This window comes from Dendroctonus ponderosae, unplaced genomic scaffold (assembly GCF_020466585.1).
Source record: "Dendroctonus ponderosae isolate FM_Combo_2020 unplaced genomic scaffold, Dpon_F_20191213v2 Dpon_F_20191213_1, whole genome shotgun sequence".
Classification (NCBI taxonomy): domain Eukaryota; kingdom Metazoa; phylum Arthropoda; class Insecta; order Coleoptera; family Curculionidae; genus Dendroctonus; species Dendroctonus ponderosae.
The window spans coordinates 32,865,146-32,871,718 of NW_026017110.1; the positions used below are offsets into that span (position 1 = coordinate 32,865,146).

General features: G+C 36.1%; 1 protein-coding gene and 1 long non-coding RNA gene across 6 annotated transcripts in view; both read right to left on the minus strand.

Annotated features, from left to right (window-relative positions):
- LOC109541915 (leucine-rich repeat serine/threonine-protein kinase 1) overlaps window positions 1-6,573 on the minus strand; it is a 444,231-nt gene that overhangs the window by 302,751 nt on the left and 134,907 nt on the right. The gene's annotated exons all lie outside the window — the stretch shown is intronic.
- On the minus strand, window positions 2,380-4,020 carry LOC125505897. Its single transcript, XR_007282536.1, has 2 exons — window positions 2,891-4,020; window positions 2,380-2,818 (listed from the first exon to the last, which is right to left on the minus strand). It is a non-coding gene; the product is annotated as an uncharacterized LOC125505897 (long non-coding RNA).

A 6,573-nucleotide genomic window follows, 5' to 3' on the forward strand; every position in this document is an offset into this window, starting at 1 on the left:
CGCTGAGAAGCACAATGGTACACTAAACAAAAACACGTGGTCACGCTAGAATCACTCCTAACCAACAAAGTACTTCGCGAACGCAGCACGCTGTCCCATTCAAACCCACTAATCCAAAACACATTTAAAATTACCCTACCGCAAAATAACCAGGGCCAAAAATCCATCATGGCCCCCCTTAACTGGCCCTCCTTCTCCGGAGCTAAACTCTCACGCGCAGCCTCCCTGACTGGTTTCATACACACCGTCCTGGTGTGCCGAGCCGTCTCAGCACCCAGACCACATTTACATTCACCACAGCTCCTGATTGTAAACTTGTGTAAGTAAGCACGGAAGTTTCCGTGCCCAGTTGCAAGCTGTAGTGCCTTTTTATTAAACCCATCGTACCCTTTCCCACTCTGTCACACACCTCATATAATTCCCTCCCATTATTACTACTGGACCAGAGCCTCTGCCACTCGTCCATGACCCAGGACCGCATCCGACTTCTGACCTGCCCTTTGGTTATTTGTGCCGATACCTCCACCAGTGGTTACTAACTATAGTTTCTTATAATAAGTTTATTGAACGAAAAGTAAACAAAAATTATGTCTGGTGGTAAGAAACGCAAAGTAGATACAGAGGGTCGCCAGTTCCAAGAAAAATGCACTGAAGAATTCTTATTTATCTTGCACAATGGTAAACCTATTTGTTTGCTGTACAATGAATCCATTTCAGTTATGAAAGAATTCAGTATAAAGAGGTATTGCTCAACTAAGCATGCTACGCTGCACTCACTGACAGGACAATTAAGAACAGACAGAAAAATTCCAGAAGCTTACTGCAAAATTGGAAAAACAGCAACAAATGTTTCATAAACAAAGAACACAACTTGATAATGTTGTGAAAGCTAGTTTTATAGTTAGTTCAACATTTTCAAAGGCGGCATTTAAATCATTTGCCGAGGAGAATCTATCAAGCAGTGCATGTTAAAAGTTTGCGGTATTTTGTGTCCTGAAAAGAAAAATGAATTTGAAAAACTTAGTTTGTCAAGACGAACTCTTGATCGACGTATAAAAATGATGGCTAATGATATAAAAACAACATTGACTGACCGTATAGCTGGTTTTGAATCATTTTCCATAGCATTAGACGAGCGCACCGATTTGTCTGACACAGCTTGACGGGCTATATTTATTCGATGTGTTGATAAGGAGTTCATAGTTACTGAGTAATTGCTTGCTTTACAGCCGCTAAAAGGAACCACTACAGGAGAGGATATTTGTATTGAAGCTCAAAAAATATTCACAAGTTTTGCCATGGTCAAAATTAATTAGAGTATGCACTGATGGTGCACCTTCTATGGTCGGCTTACGTAAAGGTTTCATCGGAATTTTGAATGAAAAAGCAGCAGAATTAAATGTGCAAAAAAAATAATTTGAGTCGATAGTCCTTCATTGCATTATCCACCTACAGATCTTGTGTTCTAAGTCCATTCGACTCCAGAATGCTATGAATGTGGTAGTGAAAACCATCAACTTTATTCGATCCCAAGGGCTTAACTATCATCAGTTTAAGGCGTTCTTGGATGAAACATCAGTTGAATATAACGACGTAACATATTATTGTGAAGTCATATGGCTGAGCAAAAGAAAAATGCTGAAACGGTTTTACGAGCTTAGAAATGAGATAGCAGACTTTATGAAAATAAAAGATAAACCACTATCTGAACTAAGTGACCCAAAATGGATATGTGACGGTCGATCGTACACGCTATTTGGATGATTTAAATTTGAAACTTCAAAAACTAGGACAGTTAATAAATGATTGGTGCAGCCATTGGAAAGCGTTTCAGATCAAACTACGCTTGTGGGAGTCACAGATGCTGTTTGGTAACAGTTACCATTTCAACACGCTCTCTGCGTATGAAAATATTGCTTATGCTCAATATGCCGAAGAGCTCAAATTACTGTCGGAACAATTTTCGAACAGATTTAGCGACTTCAAAAACATAGAAGACTGTTTCAGTTTATTTGCTACTCCTACAAAATATAATGTACGAAATGTTCCAATACACTTAGAGTTAATCGAAATTCAAGAAAACTCACTCCTAAAATCCAAATTTGAAGACGTACTACAAAAAATACCTAGAAGAAGATAATTTTTCGCGGCTTAGAAAATTGGCAAGAAGATTGATTTGTGCGTTTGGCAGTACTTATCATTACAGTACAGTAGGCAGTACTTATAAATGCGCACAGTTCTTTTCATAGATGGAAGCTAATAAATCAACACATCGTACAAGACTGACTGACGGTAATATGGAAAATTCTTCACGTCTTTGTATCAGTGGAATTAATCCAAATATCGATGGATTTGTTTCGCAAATTCAAGCTTGTCATCAAAGTCTTATTGATTTCGGTATATTTAACTTTCGTAGTTTGTAACAATTGCAAATTTAACGATTTAATTATAATGTACCATTTTTTTAAATTTCATTTTGTTATTTTAATAAATTGTACTATAATAACTTTGTCCTATTATTTCATGTCTAATATCTATCGCAAAAACTATTATCACTACTTTAAAATGCACTAAGTACTTTTAAACGCGGCCTAAAGTTTGGCCCTCAACATGTCAAAAGTTGCCTATACCTGATTTAAACCAATGTATCGCTATTAATGGCGTTTCTTTTTGACGCGCTTCTCGTCGGTAGTTAACCACTGAACGCCATTGAAGCGCTGCTAAATCGGTGGTCCGGCCTTGTCGCGCCCGTGTGAATGCCTCCATGTAAATCAATGTAACTTCAAAACGCGCTTCCCAGCAGGTCCACTGAGAAGCGCTGCAGAGTGGCCCGTGTGAAATGGCTCTTAGTCAATGCAAACTCTCTGGGCGTTTAACAATAAGAACAAACCTCAAACTACGAGCACCAAACTCTAGAAAGGTCGGCTGATTCAACGTTAATAGATTCAATAATTTAAAATGGCAAGCTTGTGACGTATACCTACTTTAGGAAGCTTGGCTAATACTCACATAATATAAGTTGCGCAGTAATCAAAAAATTGTTTGTTTTGAATTCTTCAATGAATTGCTTTATCTATGTTCAAAGCGAACTTTTGCAATACTGCATTGCCAGTTATTATCTACAAAGCTTAAAAAATATTGATTTAATTTTTACGTTTTGTTTGATCTCCGTGTAATAACAACAAAACTTAATCTTTACTTTATCGGTCAAAGTTTCTAATCACATATTTGGTACACATTTCTTGATGACGTACTTTTATAAGACCATTAATTAAACTTATCAGTACTCTTCTGATTATGCAAAGACATTTGTGAGTGAAATGCAACGATAAATATAACAATGAATTCTAACGCATCTATGTTTCTTCAAAGGCTGCATCGTTAAATTCGATACAAAGAAAGGTTTCAAAACTTGCAAATCATACTCAAAGTTAAAAAACAGTTGCTCAGGATTCCTTTTTAGCGCAGCCGGTATAATTTCGTAAAATGTGAAGGCCGTGACTTCGGGGTAATCACCAGAAAAATTATGTTCTACCTAGTATTTACTTCCGGAGTTATAAATAATATGCCAATGCTTAAATTGACACAAATATTTAAAATGGTTCACGTTTAAAGCAACCTTAACTGCATAATACATCTACTAATAAACTTAACTTGGTTATAACTTGAATCTTTCATAAATTCTTGGAAAAATGGGCATCAGTACCTCAAGGTGGAGCATATTGATTACTGACCTCAAATAGGTAGTTCACATTGCTCCAATTTTCGTTCAAAATGCCACTTGTCTCCACATAGGAAGCACAGGACATAATCTCACCACACTAATATTATTATAGTTCCATTCTTTTGGACATTTTAAGCTGTGATATCTAAAATTGAAGGCCGTAATACAAATATTTTTTCCCCATATTGAAATAGTAGAAGCTATTTTCCACAAAGAAATTGAATAGTCTTGCAACCACTAAAGAGCGGAAAAAACGCATTTTGCATTTTTCTGCATTTATTGCCAAAAATAGTTTACCTACCCTAATAAATTCCCACACGTAGCTTAAATGGTAACCTAAAAGTTTTTACCTACCTACCTTTTCAGCTAATAATATGTTATGGTTTTATGATTGGGTATTTCCCATAGATGGACAGGCACTTCAGGCTATATTAAATCTCATCGACTTTGCATCGCATGATATCACGCAATATATTGCGCACAATATATTGCATCTTCAATATTCCCGACGAATGAACTTTACGAAAAGGAAGCGTTGATTCTTTGTATAAAAAAACAGTGGATCAAATTAGAAATAAGGTTGGCGCAAACCATTTTTACATTGAATAGATGAAACTACAGACTCACGTGGTAGATCTATTGCGCACGCATTAATTAGTGTCCTAGAGGAAGACAATTCAAGCAAACATTGCCTGTTTGCATCAAAACAACTGGAAAAAGCCAAATAATTTAACCATAATTCAATAAACAAATTTTCTTTTGCCAGAATATGATCCTTCTGAGAGGTTTGTTTTGATTTTATCTGAGGCAGCTTCTTATATGGTGAAAGCAGCAAAAAATTTCAAACTATTTTATTCAAATTTATTTACTTATTTAATAAGCAATGTGTTACTTGCAAATATTTTGCCGTTAACCTCTGAATTTGTGTTAGACATCGGTATACGTTTTCAAGTTGTTGCCAAGCAAATACGCTTCGTTTTTTTTATGATGGAGTTAGAATTTTGCTATAAAATCCGAAACCGAGAAAATTTGGCCATTCTTATAGCGGTGAAAAGATTCTTAAGGAGATAGCGAGGGATGACGTGTCCGTTAGAGCCAATGAATTTTTGGATTCCTGCGCTAATGGAAGATTGGGGGAGGGAAAAGAGTGAAGCAGGCGATTTTTGATGCCTGTAAGAAGATGGAGCTGAGACGATTCGATCGAGTGGTCGATTTTGAGAGTTTGTACCGCATGGTCGGTTTTTTGATTATTTCTTTTTAGTATCAAAATATTTCTTGAGGACTGCATAGATTGCAAGGCATTTCACTGGAAAATAGTGTCCAAACAGCCCAGGTAGAGTTTGAGACACAAGAGCTGGATAAACGAATCCATGATGGCCGCCATGACCGCATGTCATTGATCAACGTTTCCGGGAACAATTCCACAAAACTAGTTCTCTTGGGATTTTGGCGTTGGTGCTGCTAATGATATTTGATGCTTGCTGTTCAGATTTCCTTTTGGTACAAGTTGTATGCTACTTGGAAGCATACTGGCGCCCAACTTTTGGTGACGATAATTATATAGTTTTTACTTTCTTTATTTTTGGATTTCTCAATGCATCTACTTTTATTAAGTTTAAGATTCATCCTGTGCTGAGTAGTGTTGATTAGTTTACTATTTTATGCTGAAATACTCAGGTTCGACTGCCTTTTCTTTCAATTTTTTTTTTACTTTAATTTTGATTCAGAGTCGAGTCTGAGTAATTTCCGCTAATGTTTTGGTACTCCTTTACTGTCGATCTTTCTTTCTATTTATATATTTCACGATCCTCACTCATTGGAAGAACTGCGCGGTTACTGACTGAAGTGATCACTCCAGCTCGTTCCCCTCAGGAGCCTTCTTCTGCACCATCTAGGCTTGATACTGAAGTTAAGGTATCCATAGGATAAGGTTGTTACCAAAAATATCCGAGTGATACACTGCTCGAATTGCTTTCCTTTTCTTAAGCTAATTGTTATCAAAGTCAAATCTTATTTGCTCTGTTGTAAAATTGTTAATTTTGTTTCAATACATCAGTTGTTCAGTTGAACTTGAGTGTGTTAATTTTGTGTTGTCCATTGAGCGTTTAAAGCCTTACTTGCTAGCCACAAAATATTAGCTCTTGCTCTAACTCACGCCCCAGATAATTACCATTCCGCTAGAAGTAAGATTCATAACAAAAGTAAAAAAGTGTTTATGAAAGCTAGAACTCGAATTCAATTTTATAAAGAAAAATGTCCGAGTCTTGCATTGCCGCCCCAATGTTGGAACCCGTTGAGGTACATAGCTAAATGCAACTTTATTTTACGCCACTAACTATGACGCCAAAAAATCTGTTATTGAGAATATGATAGACCCGACTGACTTCTCCTGCTCTTCTTAAAACCAAAGAAATTAGAAATTTTCAAAAATAAAGAATTGAAAATTTAATATTTGTAAAAGCAAATTATTCTTTTATTACCACTAGTTTGACAAAATTGGAGAACACATGTCTTTCATGCATGTTGATGCATGTTGATGCATCGACTACTTTAATGAATAATTTGAAACTTGAATGCCTTAAAGTTAAAGAAACAATTGGTGCAGCAGTCTTGAGCACATTTGAATCAGTGGTCAAAATTAATACAGGTTTTCAACTCGTTAAAAATTTATGGGATACTTTTGTTGGTAGTTTTTACACTGAAATAAACATGCCAGACTTACAAATAACCGTTATTTTCAAACTCCGATATGCACCACCAACTTCCATAGATGTTGTGCGAACTTTTTCTGTTTTTAAACATATGCTGACTGACCAGCGGCACAATTTCTTAATTGAAAATTTTGAAAA